The sequence below is a fragment of the Myotis myotis genome, unplaced genomic scaffold (genome assembly GCF_014108235.1).
Source record: "Myotis myotis isolate mMyoMyo1 unplaced genomic scaffold, mMyoMyo1.p scaffold_m19_p_1, whole genome shotgun sequence".
Taxonomy (NCBI): domain Eukaryota; kingdom Metazoa; phylum Chordata; class Mammalia; order Chiroptera; family Vespertilionidae; genus Myotis; species Myotis myotis.
The window spans coordinates 185,794,739-185,817,982 of record NW_023416313.1 but is presented as its reverse complement, the minus strand read 5'-3'; the positions used below and the strand labels follow the sequence as shown (position 1 = coordinate 185,817,982).

At 41.4% G+C, this 23,244-nt stretch overlaps 1 protein-coding gene across 2 annotated transcripts in view; it reads right to left on the bottom strand.

Annotated features, from left to right (window-relative positions):
- The window catches only part of GNG2 (G protein subunit gamma 2), a 111,333-nt gene that overhangs the window by 84,106 nt on the left and 3,983 nt on the right, over positions 1–23,244 (bottom strand). The window contains exon 2 of one of the 2 annotated variants that reach the window (XM_036306857.1): positions 5,945–5,986. The gene's annotated coding sequence lies outside the window, so the exon portion shown is untranslated. The remainder of the gene's footprint in view (positions 1–5,944; positions 5,987–23,244) is intronic. The other variant, XM_036306866.1, reaches the window with a different exon arrangement.

The following is a 23,244-nucleotide window of genomic DNA, read 5'->3' as shown; positions in this document are numbered from 1 at the left end:
CACATAGTATTTACCATCTTAAAGTGTATAATTCAAAGGCATTTAGTACATTCACAAGGCTGTGTAGTCATCACTTACATATAGTTTCTAGACCTTTCCACTGTCCCTGTGGTTGGCAAGCTGCGGCTCGCGAGCCACATGGGGCTCTTTGGCCCCTTGAGTGTGGCTCTTCCACAAAATACCACAAGCGGGCGCGCATACAGTGCGATTGAAACTTCGTGGCCCATGCGCAGAAGTCGGTTTTCGGCCTGGGCGGGTGTATTTTGAAGAAGTACTGTTGATTTTTGGCTCTGTTGACTAATGAGTTTGCCGACCACTGCAAAGAAACCCTGTACCTGGAGAAGTCATTTGGATCTCATTTATACTTACTCTCGAATTTCTCTTCAGAAAAGAATAAAATATTCAGTTTAAATGACAACATCATGATTTGACCTGCTTTCATTTCTGCTACAACTTGTCACAAAAAAACAGCAGAAGTTCAAAGATGAAATGAGGCTGGCATTGAAATAAAACCAAGATTGGGAGTCCTACAAGAAAAGAACCCCAAAAAGGGATCGAGGAGAATATCAAATTAATTCACAATTCTAACCAATACCTACCTTTGTCAGAAACCCAGGTCCTACCCTCCATGACTGAGAGTGCTCAATCTTCTTGCGGACCAAAAAAAGAACGAAAAATTGAAAGAGAATCCTTTGTACCTATCAACTAGGACAGTTTGGAAGATAGGGGACAAATACACACATACACACATACACAAACCACAACCAACTCTAAAAGTCAAATGTCTATTCTGGAAAGAGCTCATTTATTGCTCTTTCAGGCACACTTACAGTCCTCTGCTTAGTCCCTGTGGCTTAGAGAGCAAAAATCTCTATGGAGGCCATAGAAATGTAAGGGATGAGGGCCTCGGACCTTTAGTATTCCTGTTTTCTCAAGCTGACTTTGCTATGGACACAGCCACTTACATCATTAAGTAGTTTATGCTCCACAACTGGGAGGTCAGAAAGCTCCAAGTTCTTGGTGTTGGATAAGACTCCAAGACATTATCCACTCCAATCCCTTCCCCTGGAGCATTCAAGTTAAACTTCCTAATATTTGTCTATTCCTGAATGAATAGTCTATGCTGTCTTTTAAGGGGGGGCGGGAGGGGACTTCTACAAAAGGCAGAATTCAAACTAAGAGAGCGTTGTGATGCTTTGGGAAACTTGGATTGTATAATTTCCATACGTGCTGACTTGCTGAGAAAGCTTCAACGAGGTCCTGTGGTCACCTCAATAATGAAATCATCAAAGCTGTGAACATCAGAAACATCATGCAGGAGTTTGCTGATGACACTGGAGAATGGCAAGGGCAGGCTATGGCATATAATATTTCAAAAAATGGTGCTTGTTCTTAGCTGTGAATCTTAGTGTTGTTGTTGTTGTTTTAAGTTGATATGGGCAAACACATATATATGGATACAGATTTTCAAAGAGTTATATTCACCGTTATTGTCAACCCAAACCTTGAGGATTGTTGTCATTGTTTAATTCAATCAACATTTCTATTTTAATTCATCAACATGACAGCCACTTTCCATCAGAGCCATTTGTTAGGCATCTGGGTTGACCAACTGTTCCGATCTGTCCCGAGATTCTCTTTGTTTCAGCACTGAAGGTCCCACGTGCAAGGATCACCTCAGTTCAACAAACAAGGATGGTGTGTTACTCTACTGCGAGCCCTACCTAGCTTTGGCCTTCAGATCTGCATTGCTGAAGGGTCTAGAAGTGGATAGAAAGGGGATTGCTACAAAAAATAGGTGAAAAACAAATTAAATCTCCATAAGAAAATTCTGACTACATTCTATTCCAGAGATGTCTTCAAAAAAACTTAGATTCATTTCATTCACTAGGTTAAGAAATGCTTTCTTACTTTGTTGGGGATGACCTGCCTAATGTATGGAGGAAATGAAACCATCCCTAGAAATTAGTAAATACTGCTATAGTGAGGTTCTGAAATAGTATGTTATTTTTCCCTTCAATTTTCACATTTTAGAGCCTAATAAATAAAGTATAAGGTGGCAGGCAGACATAACAGCATGAAATAAAAATCTCACATTTCTTTGCTGCTATTCAAAGACCTTGGAACCTGCACACTGTAGGCAAACTTTTCCGAGTTGGAGAAGTGCCAAAAGCAGCACTCTCCAGAGGCCACACCGAGAGTACCAGAAAGTCTGGCCAAGAATGGAGCCCTTGGACTTCAACCTGTCCACTCGACCCCAGGCCAAACACTCCAAGAAAACCAAAAGCCTTCAGTGTCTCTATCCAGAAAACAGGATTTGCAGAATCAAGACAAGGACCTGCTTCATCAATTTAGGAACCCTAAGGCTTCTCAACCCAAACAATAAAATGTTAGATCATCTGATCTCTGCTCCCAGAAGCATTTCTACCTTCTAAAGAGATTAGAACAATTAATTACTTTGGAGTAGGCAGAATAATAGCCCCCAAATAAGAACATGTCCTAATCCCTTGAACCCATCAATATGTAACCTTACGTGGATAAAGGGACTTTGAAGATGTGATTAAATTAAGGACAGTGAGAAGGGGAGATTATCCTAGATGATCCAGGTGTTCCAAATCTTATGACATGGGTCTTTAAAATAAAATAAAAAACTTTTCTGGCTGAGTTCAGAGTTAGATGTAATTATGGTAGAAAGACACAGAGATGCAATATTGTTGCCTTTAAAGATGGGGGAAATCAGACCCTAGAAGCCATAAAAGTCAAAGAAATGAATTCTTCCAGAAAGGGACTCAGCTCTGTTGACACTGCTTTTAGCCCAGTGAGATCTCTGCACAACCTAACCTGCAGAACTGTAAAATAATAAAATTGTCTCGTTTTATATCAGTGTGTGACAACTGGTTACAGTAGCAACAGGAAGTAAAAATATTCTTCATCACTGCTGCTATTTAATTTGCACGATGCCTTAGTAGTATTTTGCTTTAAACCCCAATATTTGACTGCTGCTCACCTAGTGTTTCATTTTTGCTTCTCTGCATAGACTTAAAAAACAGATTTTAGTGCTAGAGCAATTATGCTCGCAATCCCTATGACAGTACAAAACACCACTTCCTTTTACACGTCTTTCTTCCTTTAGTTTGTTAGCACGGAGACCACTTACATAAGGAACCACTGAGCATAACTGAAACCAATAATTTTGCAAGGAGCAAAAACGCTTCTAGGTGAGAGTAGAAAATGCCAAATCACCTCTTTAAAGTTGTACGCTAACACGCAGTAGTTCCCAATGAACCTGACTATCACAATGACTGGAAGATGCCCCTGGCCTTATGTGAGCCAAGGACAGGATCATGAAGAGCACAGTGAAGAATTGTCCCATTCAACATGCCTGCAGCCCCCATTGAGAAATTCTGCTTGGATTGATTTAACCTATTTAAAAACATGTATTAGCCTGGAAGAAATCAATCCCAATATTAGACATAGAATATCAAATACTTATGTAACAGTCTTCATTATTAGTAATATTTGGTAGAATGTAGGGACAACTCAACCCTCACCTGTAAGATATTAAATACTGAATTCCAAAAGAACCTCCTTATGGAATAGCAAAAGCTATACATGGTCTTAAAAGCAGACACACACACACACACACACAGGCCTTTTGTTTAATAAGCTCTAGACCAGAGATTCTCAGTCCTGGCTGGGAAGCTTTTAAAAACTTCAGATATCCAAGGCCCCACCCCCAGAATTCTGATTCACCTGGTCTGGGGAGGGTCTGCACCTGAACTTTGAAACTCTTCCCTGGAGATTCTGATGTGCAGCCAGGACTGGGAACCACTGCTCCGTCCCCACCTATGAGCAGCCTCCGGACATAGCTACCTGGACGTGGCCACTCCATGGAGTTGAAGCCTCTTCCTGTATTCGTAGCCCAGTTATCATGACCCATATCATCGCCCAAAAGGGAGATCTGGCCGTTACTCCAGATGTCTTCCTTCCTTTACTTCTCATCCTTAATCAGCAATTCCATCAGTTCTCCCACATCAGCCCTTCATTTCCAAACCCAAGATCTACTGGCCTCCCTTCCATTAGTCTCTCTCCACGGCTTTATACGTTACTCTGCAGCCTAAGGAATTATCCTTAAAAAGAACTATGTGCCCTTCTCTGTCTTCCCACCCAAACTAGAATCCACTCTTGAGCTTGGCCCTAGAGCCCTGCCCAAGCTTCATCGGCCTACTTCTCAAGCCACATCTCTGTAGTAGGCCACTTCCTAACCACGCGTGGCCATTGTAAACTTCTAAAGGTTCCACTGTGCTCCTCGGGGCCTTGTACTTTCATGCAATTCCTTATTCCCAGAATTCCTTTTTATCTCTTTTCTGATAGATGGCACTTCATGTCCTAGCTCAAATAAATTCTTCTTTGTACATCAAGCCTCTAACCAAACTCCCCACCACATTATTCTTCTTCTCTCTCACCCAGAGCACTCTGCTCAGAGACCTCCTATTTGCAAGCTTCTCTCTCCCATGAGACTGAGCAACTCTGGGGCAAGGCCTGTGTGTTTTCATCTTCACATTCCCAGCATCTGCCATTCACTCATATGTTCATTCATTCAACAACTGTATTAAATATATAACAAGTGCCGGACACCTTGCTAGACACGAAAGGCAAAATGCTTTCTCAGAGCTTATATTCTTGAAAGGGAGGCAGGTAACTGAACAAATATTTATGTTAAAAAAAGAAAGTACATGAGAGGGTTGGGAAAAGTGTTTTGTGTTTTTAAGTTTCCAGTACATTCAGAAGTGAAAAAATGGCAAAATAGGCTTTAAAAATTGTGGCATATTTTACATGTTTACATTTAACAATTAAAGTTATGAGTGTCATCTTTTAATTTTGTCAGAGTATCTCTGACAGATAACCTCATTTGGAGATGTCAGAAGTCCAAATTTGAGGACTTCATAAATGTGAGGTGGGGAAAATGGGCTCTCTTATTCTAAGAAGGTTCTGACACTAGTAAATAATAAATATTTACTGAAAGAATAAATGGATGAATGACTAGCTCCAGTAAACTAAGTCAGGTTATAAGTAGGTTTTATTTCTTATTAGTATTTTACTGTAGCCACTAAATAATTATGTAAATACATATTAAAGATTCAACAACCAAATTCAAGCCACTGTCATATAATCCAATGGGAAAAGAAGAGAAGTGGATGGGGTATAAATAAAATTATACTGGCTGTGAGTTGATAATTATTAAAATTAAATGAATAGGGCTATGGACGGTCATATTATTCTCTTGATTTGGGTATGTGCTTATAATTTTTCATGATAAAGTGAAACTTAAAAAGAGAAGATGGCAATCCAAGTCACTGTCTAGAGGAAACTGTATATCTTGGTTGGGAAGAACACACACATTATCACCTGTCTCAGCAACCTGGAGAACCGAAGATTACAATGGCTTAGCTAGTCTCAAAGCCAAGTCAGCTTCTTCAAGGAGAAACCCCGCCAGCATTAAACTGCCCTTTTAATGTAGTTGTTGCTTCTGGAAATGTCCTTACAATGTCTACAGCCAATCTGTTAAGAACAGGGCTCATAATCTCTGATCTACCTAACATCTCCCGTTCACAGGGCACATTTTCAACAGCTGCAACCACGTAGCCGTGTTTAGTGCCACGGGAACACATTTTATTAAGGCAGCGACTGCAAAGGCTCTCTCACTCGGGTGTTAGAAGAAAATCGGGGAATCTGAGTGAGAAATCTGGTTTAAACTATCAAGGGGGGCCATTTTTCCCCTTTAAATCCCGAAGTCATGTCAATATTGCTACAGAGGCTATGAATGTTTGATAAATATCACATGTTCAATGCTTTCCTCTCTAGCATCACTTCAGACACTTATTTTCCCTTGAACTTCTGGTGAGATTCAAGATCCTGGAGGAAAACACTTCAGAAGCCTTACCTTTTCAGTGCCCGAAGCCTGAGGCTCCCTGGACGATCCTGGCTGTCAAGAAAGCAGAGAGGAAAATGTGTTTAGAAAAAGGAGAAATAACATGATACATACGAGCTGAACAAACAAATGAATGTTTCTGTAAGTGGGATTTGGTGGTGATGGCCACATGGCTCGAAGAGCAGGAAGGTCTGATAGGTTTATACTTCTGAGTCAAGAAGCAGACATCTTGTTAACTTTTTTTTTTTTAAGATATATATTTGTGAAAATAGGAGTTCCTTTCTTTGTGAACATCCCTAGCCTGCAAGAAAACATGAAAGCGCAAAGTTGGGGGTCCTAGGGGAAGCAGAGTTCTTTGTGACAGAGGCTGTGTACCAGGGAGATGAATAAAAACAAGCTTTGCCCCTGACCTAACCCGATTGGCTCCCGGCAGGACCCAAGTGGCAGAGATGGAGCACACTCCTTCTCCAGGTGTTGGGGGTGGAGTTGGAGTTCCCTTTGTGTGTATCTAACACTTTAAGAGGTGGATGGACAAGTTAGTGGTTATAAAAGCATCTTTAGCGGCCAAAGCTTCTGGAAGCTGTTTAAAAGTAGAGATTCCTATACACCAAGGCCCTAGTGACCTCTGAGGATGGTGAGCAGATTTGTGGGCTAATTTTGCCTACTGCCCAAATACGGTGCATCTCTAAGGCAGTTCCTATGTTCAGGAGCTTCTTTACTGCTGAAAAGCTCCCCAGGACCCAGCTCAAAGGGAATCACCTCTGCCCCCGGAAGTGCTTTATCGGTTCTCTTTTGTTGTGTCTCAGAACAAAGAGGTGCCTCACATCTAAAGTACTGACTAAGGGTGAAAACCCAATTCACATTGCATCCTAAGGAACATCAGTGTCTCTAGCGATCTCACATTGCTTAAGACTGGCACATGTGCTTTAGTCTCAACCCAACCAACCATAGTCCCAGATGACTTTCAGGAATCATATGTTTTTAAATAAACCAACATTATTAGGAAACTATTACCATGATTAATGACAGCAAAGGAATAATAATAAAAAAAAGCACAAGGTAAGGGCAAAAACAACCTATTTTCAGAGAATGAACCCTAGAGAGAACAGTGATTAGTGGACTAGCAAAATGAGCCTGTGCAGGGCGCTGCAGCACTCTCATGTGCTATTGGCAATAGCATGAATCAGCACAAGTTCTTTTTTTTAAAAAAAATATTTTATTGATTTTTTACAGAGAGGAAGGGAGAGGGATAGAGAGTTAGAAACATCGATTCAGCTGCCTCCTGCACGCCCCTGACTAGGGATGTGCCTGCAATCAAGGTATACGCCCTTGACCGGAATTGAACCTGGGACCCTTCAGTCCGCAGGCCAGGCCGATGCTCTATCCACTAAGCCAAACCGGTTTGTGCAGCACGACTTCTTTGGAAAGCAGTTTGGCAGCATTTTTCAAGATCCTCAAATATATTCTCAATCATTTTCTTAGTGATGCTACTCCTTGACTTTATTCAAAAATAAACAAATAAATTCCAAAATGTAGATCATAAATTATTACCATGTGTTAAAAAGTAGACTAAATATCAAATACAACTAAATATCAAATATTTATTTATAATAAATAAAACAAAAACTCTACATGATAGAACTTTAAAACAGTGAATAAAAAAATTTTTAAACAATGAAAAAATGCACATTTTATATATAGTATAACCTCAACTAATTTTCTAATATAGATATTTATAAATCATGATAGCTCTAATGCATTTTATATATTTTTCATATGTAATATTCATTTAACATAATACGTAATATTTTCTAGTAAATATTATACATAATCTTTCTGCTATGTAGTTTTTTTCTAGAAAAAATATTAGAGAGAGATACATACAAATGTAAACAGTGTATTATCTCTTTTGTATAGAATAATGGAAGTAGCAGAAATTGTTAGATATGCCCCAATATCCTCTCTCTTTTTATTTCATGCTTATATTGAATTCTAAACTAGCGCATACCATATACATGTCAAAAATAACTACTTTCCCCAGCCTCCCTTGATGCTATGTGTGACTCCCATGAGTCAAAGTTCAAGGGGATGGCTACAAAAATGGTATGTGCAACTTCTGGGTCATGCCTTCCCCTTTCAACTTTCTCCCTTCTTGCTAGTTACAGTGGGGTCCTTATGGCAAGCCATGTTAGACCATAAAGCAAGGGAAGCATGCTAGGAATGATGGAACAAGGTGATATCAGAAGCCTGGGTCCCTCCACCTTGTGGAGCAGAGCTATCTTACCAGCCCTGGACCACCCACCTCTGGATTGTTATGTGAAAGGGAGAAAACTCCTAGCATGTGTCAGCCACAATCAAATCAGGCCTCTTACACACAATTCAACCAACAACCTAATTAATAGAAAGGGTCATTCTTATTTTTTCTTTACAATTTAAGCATTTTCCAATTTTTTTCCCCATTTTCCAAATTTTCAATAATCACCGTGAATTACTTTGATCATCAGAAGAAAACTATAAGTTAAGCTTTGCTTACTAATGTTAAGAAAATTAAGAGAGCACAGAGTAAGTTTGGCAACATGTGCCTTTTCCCCACCTATGAGAAAAAATAAAACCTATAGTTATGAGAAGTAGTTATTACCTCCTATGCCAGTGCACAGATTCCGTACAAACTCCTTGAGTTTGTATGATCCTTAGTCACACCCCAAGGCACTTTATTTGAAACCTTTTGAAAAATAGTTTTAATAGGGAAAGTTATTTAACTCCAAATAAAATCTGCTTTAAAATCTGCTTGAGGAATACTCTAAAAAATGAAATTGTAGTATTATAGTACTTAACCCTTAACCATGGTTTTCTTTCCACGGTAAACCATGGTTCAACAATATTGAATGAACAATCCCAGAAACGAACATCTCATTAGTTTTAAATTACATGCCATTCTGAGTAGGGTGATAAAATCTCACACCATCTTGTTCCATCCGGCCTGGGATGAGAATCATCTCCTTGTCCAGTGTACCCATGCTGTCTTTGCTACCTGCCCATTAGTCGCGTAGTAGCCTTCCCAGTTATCAGATTGATTGTCACAGTAACCCAGTGCTTGTGTTCAAGTAACCTTTATTTTACTTAAGAATGGCCCCAAAGCACAAGAATAATGATGCTGGCAACTCCGATATGCAAAAAAAGATGTAAACATCTTCCTTTAAGTGAAAAGGTATGTGAGTATAGGAGAAAACATACATGGTTCAGGCATCCACTGGGGGGGTCTTAAAATGTATCCCCCACAGATATGGGGGACTACTGTATATCCATTGAAGAGGCTACATGGACTTCTCAAAGTGAACTAAGAAACATTCTTTTAAAAATATGCACTAACGCACACCTTTACTTTAAGGATGTTGTTTGTTCTCCATAATGAATCATAATGAATCACTCTTGCAGCAATTCCACCGGCTCAATAACTCTGTTGACTGCCCATCAACAGTGTTTTTTATTTCACTTTCCCCTGGAGAGGGGACAGATCTGGCAGAGCTCATATAACCTTCCTGGTCTCCTCTGTGAACTAGGGGGCCTGCATTATAAGATGACTGTCCAAGATAAAGGACTCACATCTACTCCACAAAACACAGGAAAGATACTTGGTCTACCTGGGGATCAGATCTGAAACAATGGCCTCACTAAGACCAGTCTCTAACCATATTAGAATAATGCACTGAGGATCCTTTAAATCTGCAATAATGTTATGCCAGTGGCATTTCGTGCCTTTTGGAAGATCACTAAAGCCCTGCGCACCTGCATACGAGACAGTTCACCAGGAAGACCTTAGAGATTTATATGGAATTATCTATCAGATTAAAAACCCTATCTTTCCCCCTTCTTCCCAAGAGAATGCCAAATGGTCCTTTTCTCACCTGTGACTCACAACACCCAACACTAATATGGCTAACTCATATTCAACAACAAAGGCAGGATGCCAGGGTTTCTTTACTTCCCTCCGACGATGACTGTGCCAATATGCTCTCAAGAACACCCTATATTCTTTCCTGCAATAATTGAAGCTGATAGTCAAAGCTCTGAACTCTCAGCTTCTCTCCCCTTCCTCCCTTTACTGGAACACAAGCAAGCCAATGCCACAGGCCTAATCACCATGGCAACAACACGCACTGTGATGATGAGTGTGTTTGTTTTTTAAAATGACTCACAGATTGTTCCCCCAGAAGCTCTCTAGACACACAGGTTTCTGGCTGGTTTATAAAATCTAATCCAAAGTTTTCTGGTAAATTTCTTACTCCTATTAGCATAATGGGGATGATGGAGAGAGTTTCATCAAGTCAAATATGCCCTTTTCCTTAAGGATGGGAAAAAAAAAAATTTCACCTGGTCCCTTAAACACTCCAAGATTAATCAATTTAAAACTCAAGTTAATAGTGAAATTAATTTGAGTTTGTACACTGGAGATAATTAATCTGTTCCCAATTTAAATAATTAAGGGATTTCATAATATAGTTTGAGAGACCCAAATGGAATAATCAGGAGTAAAAAATATCAAATAAAATAGCCTAAATCTGTGGCCACATGGTCGGTCATATGTCAAGTATTAAAAAAGAATAAACACCTTAATACTGAGATATTTTTAAATTATTGTCCAAAATAAAGACATTTATTTTTCAAATGCAGACATGAAAGAGTCCAGCACATTTAGAAGAGCTGTGTACTTCCATTTATTTACTCATTACACAGTATTTAAGACCTTCTATATACTAAGCACCATTGTTTATTGGAACACTGCAGTAGTGGTTAGGGGTTAGAGAAGACTATTTTATTACCAGAGACAAGAGCCAGGACATGGCTGAGTGCATTATCTCCTCTCAGAAAGCCCTTCTGCGTCACAAGACGCCATTCTGAATAAGCTCTCAGCGAGAGAGACCATTCCCTACTGATTCTATCAGGCCTGGAATTCAGAGTCCCGGCTTCAGCATCATGGTGGACTCCCTTGCAGAACACCAAAATGCTGGTAATGTTGGTTTGTTGATTGCCTCTAAATGAAGTGGAGATAAATCTTATTTTACAAGAAATTTAACTAGAAATTTTAATATAAATCTGTTTAACTTCAAAGTCAAAGTTTCCTGAGGCTTAAGTGTAATACAACATATAATTAGCATGCACACACAAAATAGTCACTAAGAATTACTATCTCCAAACAGCTACATATTTTATTACTGTTACCAATACTATATTTTTTCTCTAGAGTTTAAAGGGATAACCTGAGTGTATCTAATAGGATAAGCTAGGTTATACTGTGGTAACAACAATAAAAAACCCACAACCAAAATCTCAGTGTCTCAAGAGAACGTTTATTTCCCACTCTCACTACATGTCCACTATGGGTCCATGGAGGGACTATCTCTGTGTTGTCTTCACTCTAAGACTCAGGCCTCAGAGAGCAGCCACACTTTCTGGGCCTCTATAACTGCCAGTTACCAAGGAATGCGCTTATACCCTGGTTCTTAGAAGCTTCTTTCTAGAAGTGATAAGTGTCCGTTCTGCTCACATTTCACTGACCAATGTATGATACATGGCGACACGTAACTAAGTGGACAGAGAAGCAAAAACTTATCATGAGTTGGGAAGGAAAACTGGAAATATTTATGACTAAGCGCATGGATTACTGAGCAAATAGCACATGCTTGAGACTGAGGCTTGACTAAGTCAGAACATCAACATGTGACCGTCCCACACAAATAGGCTCCCTTCAATGATTCCTTACCCCAAGTTCTGAGCACCTGTGACTGATGCTGGGCCATAATCATTTCTGCTAGAATTTGGTAAGAATTTCTTTGAATAGAATAAAAGACACCCCCCTCCAGCTTGTGGTAACAGTACCAATTGTACTAATAACAGCTACACTTATGAAAAATTACTATAAGCCAGGCACTATACTAAATGAATATTCTCTATACATGATATCATTGTCTCCTGACAATTTTGTGAAGTGGGTATTGTCATTATAATCTCCCATTTAATAGATGAGGAAACAGGTATATAAATTTTAAGCAACTTGCCCAAGAAATTCTGATTCCAATGTTCTTTAATTTCCATGTTCTCCTGTGTAGGAAGCCTTGGGATATTATTTTTCTACACTATAGTATTTTAGAATTATTTTAAGATATAATAAAAGACGCCAAAACCGGTTTGGCTCAGTGGATAGAGCGTCGGCCTGCGGACTGAAGGGTCCCAGGTTCGATTCTGGTCAAGGGCATGTACCTGGGTTGCGGGCACATCCCCAGTGGGAGATGTGCAGGAGGCAGTTGGTCGATGTTTCTCGCTCATCGATGTTTCTAACTCTCTATCTCTCTCCCTTCCTCTCTGTAAAAAATCAATAAAATACATTTAAAAAAAAAAAAAAAAAAAGACAAGTTGCACCATTTTTTCCCCCTAGGACTTCTCACATTTACATAGTTAAATGTTTTATTATTTTTTAACAAATCTTGAGGCTGTTCCATGTCAACACACTGGCTATGGGACTTGCCTCTCTGAGAGGTCTAAAACTGTTAACTAAAACTGTTAGTGAAGTGTCTTTAATGCCTATACATAACAGAGTTCCCTAAGCACAACCATCATTCATGAGGTTTAAAAAGAGAGCAAAGGACGAACTGAGTTTTCCAAGGAAAGCCTCAAAAATGAGAGAATTTTTTCCCCTGTTTAAAATGTTCACATTTTTTTTCATATGGTTCTGCACAGTTCAGATAAATTCCCTTCTCAAACAGAGCTCTGTTGGCAAAGCCTAAAAATTAACTTTACTTTCTGTTTTAAAATGCAAATATAAGAGTAGGAAGCACTCAATCATTTATTACAGAGCAGGTACTCCTACCATGAATACTTAGTCTGTAATGATGAGGATGCACAGAAACACACTAGAGATGAGCAGTCAAAACACTGCACTGATGTCAATTCCACGGAAATTTCCCTTTTTCACTATCGCTGCTTCACATATTCAGCCTCTGAAATATAACACCGGAGTGGAAGGTAGGAACCAAGAAAAAAATGTAACAAGAATGAAACTGCAGGTTGCCTCTAGAGTTGGAAAGTGAAAACCTATTTGTGAAATAACTCATAATCAAAAATTCTAGAGATGACTCCTTCTCTTACAGGTGCTGCAATCAACAAAATGCATCCCTGTTTAGAAAAAGCAAGGTTTTCTTTTTAAGTCCAGCAGACACTGTACTCAGAGCCTTGGCTTCTCTAGCTCATTTCTTGGCCCAGGTGGATTTTATTTCAATCAAATTGATTTAATTGACCAGTCATAAAGACTCAATTTAATTATATATTTTTTCAATGCAGACATGCTGGGCTGGTTGTCCAAGTTAAATGCTGTTTTTATTGCTGTATAGAAGCTGATGTATTTTCTTCTGGAGTAATTTGTTTAGAAGGGTCTTCTTGACTTAATCTGACATCAGCCATTTTCTATTTTCTTTCAGGATTCTTTCTCCAGTCTACTTACATCATCTCCATCAACCAAAACAAGTTTTGGGTATGTGTATGTGTGTGGGTTTCAAAGAGAAATGCACGGAAACACTATTGGACTCAAGCTTATGTGATCTTGATAAGTGACTTAACCTTTTTGAGCCTTGATATCTTCACTTATAAAATGGAAATGATAATATTGGCAGACTCTGTTGACTATCACCTGATAACATCAACCCCTTCTTTCCTGCTAATAGAATCAATCCTTTATTCTGGGATTTGGTGACTGTTCTTAAGAAAGGTGGACTGCTCCATGGCTTCAGGAGGGAAGTCGTATATTAGCCAATCACAGCAGCCATCTATCTGCCTACCCACTAAGAGACAAGCATGTGAGTTGTGAGGGGAATGCTGCTTGAGATAGCTTTACCCATAACCTGGAAGGAAGGAAGGAAGGAAGGAAGGAAGGAAGGAAGGAAGGAAGGAAGGAAGGAAGGAAGGAAGGAAGGAAGGAAGGAAGGAAGGAAGGAAGGGAGGAAGGAAGGAAGGAAGGAAGGACTAGTCACTTCACTGTGCCTCTAGGACATTGAAACCTGCCTATAATTCTGACACTGTAGTAGCTATCTCAGCACCACAGGGTGGGCCTAAGGGGGCGAACCAACCTGCTGAGGATGTCAGAATGGGAGGAAAAGCAAGAATTCAGGTTGCTAAGAACATTGTTCACTATGACTAACTCTGGACTTATCCTCCTATCAGGAGGTTTTGAGATAAGTTCCCTATTGTTTAAGTCATTTTGTAGGGTGTTCCTTTACTAGCAGCCAAAGTCCTGATAGAAAGATACTCTTCTGGTCACAAACGGAATGTACAACAAATGCTAGTTGGCAACTTGATTCTTGAAACCTGTTGATCTTCACTCATTCAAACATGAGTGAGAGGTGGACGCTGTGCGAATGACTCCTCTGAGTGTTTTCCCTGGTCCCCCCACCACACACACACACAAAATTAAGGTAGAAGTCACTGCTTTCTCTATTTATTTACTGAAGTGACAACACCAAGTACCTAAGTTTATTTTAAACAAGGAGATTGGCGTTGAATTCAGACAGCAAGCCCTGTAGTACTGATTGCAGTGTAGAAAAATATAATTAAACTGAGTCATCTTCCTGACTGGGTAAGTCAATGGATCCATAAAATTCAGCCCAGACCAAGTATTCAATAGAACAACCAAGTTTCACATTTGCAGTCAGCCTCGTTAAATTGAAAAGCTTCTTTCGTAGATGGAAGACATTATTTTTAGATTATCGTACATATATGCGAAAAGGCCACACTTCCTCTGAAATTTCACCTCATCTTTATTTTAGAACCCAGCACTTTCTGCTTGGGAACTCTCTTCCCCCAGATCTTCATATGGCTGACTCCTCACCATAATACAGGTCTCAATGAAAATGTCACCTCCTCAGAGAGGCCTTCCGGTATTACCCAATAAAAGTAAACTCCCTGGTACCACCATTGTCACAACACAACTTCTATCATTCAACCTATTTCGATTTTAATCCATCTCAGCACTTATCACTACCTGATATAATTTGTTTCCGTCAATGGGGTCCAATCCTGGCTGATTCTGATCTAATGAGTCTGGGTTGAGGCTGGGACACAGGTATGCTTTTTAAAGTACCCCTCATTGATTTCCAGTGTGCAGCCAGATCCAAGAACCACCAGTTTACACTGGTTTATATGTTTACTGGGTCTCACCCAACATTATAATGTAAGTTCCAAGAAAACAAAGGACTGACCTATTATGTTCATTCAACTCCCCCTAGCCCCTCAAAGTACATGTGAAACATTGCAGACATTCAATTAAGACGTGTGGACAGACTGACTGTTTTATAATTATGTCAGTTATTGTCTGTTTCCCCAGTAGTTTATGAGTGGGCTCCTAGACTAGCCCACTCTGCATCAAACAGTATGTGGCTCAAGAGAGTTCATTAAGCCTAACTGGTTTGGCTCAGTGGATAGAGAGTGGGCCTGCAGACTGAAGGGTCCTAGGTTCGATTCCAGTCAAGGGTATGTGCCTTGGTTGCGGGCACATCCCCAGTGGGGAGTGTGCAGGAGACAGCTGAATCGATGTTTCTCTCTCATAGATGTTTCTAACTCTCTATCCCTCTCCCTTCCTCTCTAAAAAATCAATAAAATATTTTTTTAAAAAAGAGAGCTCATTAAATGAATGTGTGATAAAACGCTTTTGAGGGGTTAAATGTTCTCACCAAATAAAAATAAATAAATAAATAGATAGATAGATAGACAGATAAGGTGATGGATGTGTTAATTATGTAATCTTTAACAGTGTGTATGTATATCAAATCAGCATGATGTACATTTTAAATATCTTACAATTTTATTAATTATACCTCAAATAAAGCTGAAGTTAAAAACAAACAAAAGAAAACGCAAACTGTTTTGTGTGCTCCAAGGAAGATTAAGATGAAACTGGGTGTGACCATTCTTCTCAAAGATCTTGCAAAAGAAAAAAAAATCAGATTGCCATTATTCACACTAGCATGTCTGTGATGAAAGAACAAAAGATTTCTAGGTAGGTAAACATTGCTGCTTATTGAGGAGGGGAAGAAAGAAACCAAGGAAGGTTTCATGGAAAAGGTAGCATTTGAACTGAGCTTTAGGGGGAAAGTGAAATTTGGCTACTTAAAGAAGAAAGACTGTGGGGGTGACATGTGGAAGGAGAAGCAGAAAAGTCATTCTAGGGCAGTGGTTCTCAACCTTCCTAATGAGTTCCCTTTAATACAGTTCCTCATGTGGTGACCCCCAACCATAAAATTATTTTCGTTGCTACTTCATAACTGTAATTTTGCTACTGTTATGAATCATAATGTAAATATCTGATATGCAGGATGTATTTTCATTGTTACAAATTGAACACAATTAAAACATAGTGATTAATCACAAAAACAATATGTAATTATATATGTGTTTTCCGATGGCCTGAGGCGACCCCTGCGAAAGGATCGTTCAACCCCCATGGGGTAGCGACCCACAGGTTGAGAACCACTGTTCTAGGGAGAGGCAAGAACACAAAGAACAAACCAGTCCAGCGGGGTGTTAGGAGGGCCTGAACTACAACAGGGCTATCAACATGGAAAAGAGTAGCTAGTGACAAGATATATTTTCTTTGTTTTTTGCTCTTTTTTTTGTGTATGTTTTTATTGATTTCAGAGAGGCAGGGACAGGGAGAGAGAGATAGAAACATCAATGATGAAAGAGAATCATTGATTGGCTGCCTCTTACACACCCCACACTGAGGATCAGATCCAGCCCGCAACCTAGGCATGTGCCCTGACCCAGAATTGAACTGTGACTTACTAATTCACAGGTTGATTCTCAACCACTGAGCCATGTTGGCCATGCAAGATATACTTTCAAAGACAGTGCAAAGTGCTATGCAACTGACTACAACTTGTGTTGTTGATGAGAAAAATAGTGAAATTGAATTTTTCTAATTGAGGGATTGAGAGAATGAGTGTCATTAATAGTCCTGGAATCAGGTGAGAAGCTAATTTTGAGGCATGGAAGAGGGTGATGGCCAGCACTGTTTGGGACATGTGAGTTTCACTGTCAGTGGGTTGGATGTTCTGGGAAGTTTGCCAGGAGCTTGATGTGTGAGTTAGAGAGTAGGTGAGAGATGGGGATGGAGAATCACTTTGGGGACTGACCACACAGAAACAATGACTGAAGTCATAGGAAGGGATTTGATTAAAGGGAGAGAAACTAAATGGCAGAAGAATCAAATCTGAGAGCAGTCATATTTAGAGGAAACTTTAGAGTTAATGGAGAAGTTGGGAGCTTCAGAGAGGAATGAGGGTGGCAGAATATGCACCTCAAAATTTGCCTTTGTCATAAGGATTATTTTGAGCATATTATTTTGGGAAACAGCATACACAGGAGAAATTCTGAAAACAGATGAGAACTTCCCTCTTTTATAAGGAAAATTTACATTTATAAAGGAAATCTCCATTTGAAAGGTGTCTCCCTCTCTGAAACAGGCAGAGGAGAACTAAATAACTAGAGACATTTGTCTATGGAGAGGCAGCAACTTAAATCTGCATAACAATCTCACTCTTACTTTTCCTGATCACCTCCCCATAACTGTCCTCCTCTACTTCTCCTCCTCCCTCTTATCATTTAGCTGAAGATGTTATTTAAGATGAATTCTAAACCACCTCTGAGAGTTACTCATTTTTCCCTGGGTATCTCCCCTGTATATGTGAGGTATACCTGTTAATAAACATCTGTTTTATATATATATATATATATATATAGAGAGAGAGAGAGAGAGAGAGAGAGAGAGAGAGAGAGAGAGAGAGATCTGTCTTTTGTTACAGTGTGCTCAGCTGAGAACTTAGAAGGGTAGAAGGAAAACTGTTTTTCCTTCTCTACAGGAAGGAGGAGAACAGGTTAATAGAGGTTAAGAAAGTCCAGGGGAAGCTTGATGGCAGCAGGGTTGTTTAATTAATGCCCGTGGTCGGCAAACTGCGGCTCAAGAGCCACATGCGGCTCTTTGGCCCTTTGAGTGTGGCTCTTCCTAAGCCTTAGGAGTACCCTAATTAAGTTAATAACAATGTACCTACCTATATAGTTTACGTTTAAAAAATTTGGCTCTCAAAAGAAATTTCAATTGTTGTACTGTTGATATTTGGCTCTGTTGACTAATGAGTTTGCCGACCACTGGGTAAACTAAGCATGCTTGCAGGTAAGGAGGAAAAGGCCAATAAAGAGAGGAAACCGAATATGTAGGTGAAGTATGGTACCTATTTGCTTTGTTTAACAATGGACAGGTTATTTTGATTTTCTGAATTATATCAATCATCCCATTCAATTAAATGCCTTATTGATTGTAATGTAAATATCCCATGGGTTGTGGTCATACCGGTCTTAGAAAGCACATTTTTCCTTCACCTGGGAAGGACAGCACAGTTATCCCAAGGTCAGAGGGCTCTAGACCCAAAACTGTAATTTAGATAAACCCAGGTTACCCAAGGGCTCTAGACCCAAAACTGTAATTTAGATACCATGCCTAAGTTCAACCCAGGTTACCCAAGGGCTCTAGATAATGTGTTTATAACATGCTGTTTAAACTGCTTTTTGCAAACTAGGTTCCTCATTCCAGACCCGAGGGCTCTAGATAATGTATTTCTGTCAATTCAGTGACCCCGAGACCCAAAACTATAATTAACATGCTTAATTCTGCTTCTGTAAACTGCTTTTTGCGAGCCAGGTTCCTCATTCCAAACCCTGGGATGTAATCAATACCTTTGTGATTTTTTGCCTATATAACGTTGGAGCTGCGACCATCTTGTTACTATGAGATTTGGGGAATGGCCCCTCATAGTCCTGGATTGCAATAAATGTGACTCTTTAATTCAACTTCTTGAGGCGTCCTTCTGTGATTCGCGGGGTACATTACAACATAGGAAGGAGATAGAATTATTGTCAGAACATAGTCCTCCTAGAAAGTGAAAGGAAATGGCATGGAAAGTCCAAATAGAGAGTTTACTCTTGACTTGAAAGAAAAAACTATGTTAATTTGACCTATGAAGGAAGGAGAAGAGAATGAATGAAGACAGAAATCTTGAAGTGGTAAGGAATAAGGTTGAGGTGGGTGGGTCATCTGTAGTGAATGAAGGAAGTAGGGACTCGGGTTTAATGGTTTTCATCAAAATGCACAGGGGATGAAAAAAAGTGAAATAAAAAAGAAAGAAGAAAATGATTGTAAGAGGAACAGCAATGGTCTTGCTGTTGTTGTAGTGAATCTGGAGTAGAATCCATCAACCCAGTTCCCAGGCCCTCTCCATTAGCTCTGATTGCCAGCACCTGAGAGCAAGGATCATGGGAATGTCTGACCTTGACAACCAGGATGGCAGGGCGGCAAGGGAAGGCCAAAGGAACTCCAAAGGAACAGGGGTAAGTAACTGGTTTGCCATTAAGAGCTTGACTATTTACACATATTTGCCAAGAGATAAAAAGGTTGATTCTGTCTTATCTTGAGCCTTGGTATACAGTGGTACCACTTCCAAGAAACATGTTATCACTTAAGTTTGAGAATTGAACTCCCTCTTTTTTAATGTTTAATGAAGTCCTCACACTGACTCTCATTAAAAATAACTTGTGCGGAAACCGGTTTGGCTCAGTGGATAGAGCGTCAGCCTGCGGACTGAAGGGTCCCAGGTTCGATTCCGGTCAAGGGCATGTACCTGGGTTGCAGGCACATCCCTGGTGGGAGATGTGTAGGAGGCGGCTGATCGATGTTTCTCTCCCATCGATGTTTCTAGCTCTCTATCTCTCTCCCTTCCTCTCTGTAAAAAATCAATAAAATATATTAAAAAAAAAATAACTTGTTTTGGTAACATAAAAGTTTTAGGGAAATATATATATATATATATATATATATATATATATAGAGAGAGAGAGAGAGAGAGAGAGAGAGAGAGAGAGGGGGCAGTGCACGAAATTCATGCACTGGGGGGTGGGGGGTCCCTCAGCCCAGACTTCCCCCTCTCACAGTCCAGGAGCCCTCAGTGGATGTCCTACTGACAGCTTAGGCCCGCTCCCCACGGGGAGCGGGCCTAAGCCACAGTCTGGCAGCAGAGGCTCAGAGCAGGCACCCTGTGTGTGTGTGTGTGTGTGTGTGTGTGTGTGTGTGTGTGTCCCTGCTGGGGGCCTGCCCCCAGCTGCGTTGGAGGCTCAGAGCAGGCACCCCGTGTGTGTGTGTGTGTGTCTATGTGTGTGTGAGTGTGTGTGTCCTCGCTGGGGGTCTGCCCCCAGCCACGTTGGAGGCTCGGAGCAGGCACCCCGTGTGTGTGTGTGTGTGTGTGTGTGTGTGTGTGTGTGTGTCCACTGGGGGCCTGCCCGAGCCACACCGTGGAGGCTTGGAGCAGGTGCCCCTCTGTGTTGATCTCTCAGGCTCCTGGCCGCGCCTGCGTGTTGTTCTCTCCCTTGAGCGGCGGCCAGGGCGGGCTGGAAGCTTGGCTTCCTCCATTGCTGGGGGCAACCCAAGCCTCCAGTTCCATGGCCGCTTGGCTTCTCTGCTGCTGCTGCAGCGAGGCTTGGCTTCTCCGCTGAGGCCTCAGTGGAGAAGCTAAGTCTCTTCAGTCTTCAGTCTTCAGTCTTTACTTGGGCCAGAGCCTTCATTCTTCGCTCCACACCTGTGTATGCAAATTAACCACCATCTTTGTTGGGTTAATTTGCATACTCATCTGATTGGCTGGTGGGCGTAGCGGAGTGACACCAATTTGCATGCTTCTCTTTTATTAGTGTAGATGTATCACTCTTAGCTGATATATATACTAGAGGCCCAGTGCATGAACTTGTGCATGGGCAGAGTCCAGCTGGCCCAGCTCCAATTGGGGCGTGTCAGAGCTGGGCCTGTCAGGAGGAGGAGATGGCAAGAGGTTGGCCGGCTGGCCCACCTCGATCGGGGCTTGATCAGGGCCTGGCTGGCTTGGGGGAGAGGCTGCGGGTGATTGGCCAGTGGGCCCTTCCCTCGATTGGGGGCCTGGGGGCCAATGGGGCTGTAGCTGGCCATGAGGAGGGGCTGTGGGTAGTGGGCAGCTGGCCTCTCTCCCGAATGGGGTGGGAGGTGCAGATCAGGGGCCAGCAGCCTGAGGGAAGGGCAATGGATGGTTGGTCAGCCGGTCCTTTCCCTGATCGAGGTGGGTGGGGGCAACCTGGGGTGGGGCCAGGTGGGAGGAGGGGCTGAAGGAGGTTGGCTGGCCAGCCCCACCCCCTATTGGGGTAGGGGTGGCCATCAGGGGTGGGGCCGGATGGGGGGAGGGGCTGCAGGCAGATCAGGATGGTGGAGGCTCATAGGGGGCAGGGCTGGCTAGGGGGAGGGTCTACAGGAGGTTGGCTGGCCAGCCCCGCCCCCTACTGGGGTGGGGAGTGCGATCAGGGGCGGAGCTGGCCAGGGGGAAGGGCAGGGGGGTGTTTGGCTGGCCAGCCCCACTCTTGATCAGGGTGGGAGAATCCGATAAGTAGCAGGCCAGCCGAGGGGAGGGGCAGCGGGAGGTTGCCTGGCCGGCCCCACCCCCTGATCGGGCTGGTTCACTGGCCACAGTGGGCATCATAGTGACCTGTCGTTCCAGTCATTATGGTGTTACGGTCGCTGGCTTTTTATATATATACTAGAGGCCTGGTGCATGAAATTCATGTATGGGAGGGAAGGGTCCCCTCAGCCCAGCCTGCACCCTCTCCAATCCAGGACTCCTTGGGGGATGTCCGACCGCTACTTTAGGTCCGATCCTGGAGATTGGGCCTAAAGTGGCAGTCGGACATCTCTCTCACAATCCTGGACTGCTGGCTCCTAACCGCACACCTGCCTGCCTGCCTGGTTTCCCCTAACTGCCCCCTGCTGCCGGTCTGGCAGCCCCACGCAGCCTGCTGCTCAGTCATTTGGTCGTCCCTCACTAACTCCCCTCCCAGCCTGGTCGGTCGCCCCACGCAGCCTGCTGTTCAGTCGTTTGGTCATCCCTCACTAACTCCCCTCCCAGCCTGGTCGCCACATGCAGCCTGTTCGGTCATCCGTCCAGTTGTTCTGGTCGTGAGGGCCCCTGGCTTTTTATGTATATGGATATATGTGTATGTATATATCTCTTACCTAAAAATCTGAATTTCATTTCCACAGTGGCATCTTCACATTTGAACAATTTTGAACAAAATTTTTTTTATATTTACATAGGGTATTAAATGTAGACATTGTGCTCTTCTTTTTAAACAAAATAATTTGGTCTTATAAACAATTTTAAAAATGACAAAGTATAAACACTTTCTCTATTTATTGGCCCTATTATGGAAGAAAGTGAACTAGAGATAGAATTGGGAGGTGAGGTGTTAATCAACTGTGCAACTTTGGACAGATAACTGAATTCTGAGCCCATTTCATTACCAGTCATGGGGGGTTGATACAGGCTAGGTTGCTTCCCAAGTCATTTTCAGCTCTACTGTTCCCGATGTCTTAGGCCAGGGACTAAGCCTTAATATAGCTCTGCAATTCCTCTCTTCCTTGGATATCCATAGAACCAGAACTTGTGAAATGAATAGATTTAGGAAGTAAACAAACTCAGGGGTCATTATCTGCCAGCTCTCTATCCCCCACCCCGAAACACACACACAAAGTGCATTACAAAAAGTTAACATACAATCATCGAAGAACTCTTCAAACCATTCAAGGTCAGTGACTGCAACCACAGCATAAAGCTCAGATAGTGTCCTTGTTAATTGAGTCTTCCCTAATCTTCTTGCCCAGCTCTCCTTGGCCCCATGTATACCCTACTTCACTAGTTTGGGCATCAGGAGTAAAATGTGTAGTGGGAAATTAAACACAGAAAGAGTCTTTATTTTTGAACAAGAAATTTAGATGAAAATCACATTTTATTAGTAGAAACCTGTTGTCTCAGAAACCTATTGTTGTTTACTACAGCTCTTCTCTATAGAGTTATTTCTGAGAGAAGTATTTTACTTGGGCAGGAATAATACTGATGTATGCAGAAGATTAAATACAAGCGTTATAGTCATATCTTTATGACACACTATGTTAAGAGATCCCACCATTTAAAAATGTCTCTTCCAAAACAATCCAAGGGAAAAATGGGCAAAGGACTTGAATAAACATTTCTTCAAAGACTATATATAAATGGCCAATGAGCGCATGAAAAGAGACTCAAAGTTACTAATCCTGAGGAAATGCAAATTGAAACCACTAAGATCAATTCACACCTATTAGGATAGCTACTATCAAAAACAAACCAACAAACAAATAAACAAAACCTTCAGAAAATAACAAGTGTTGCTGA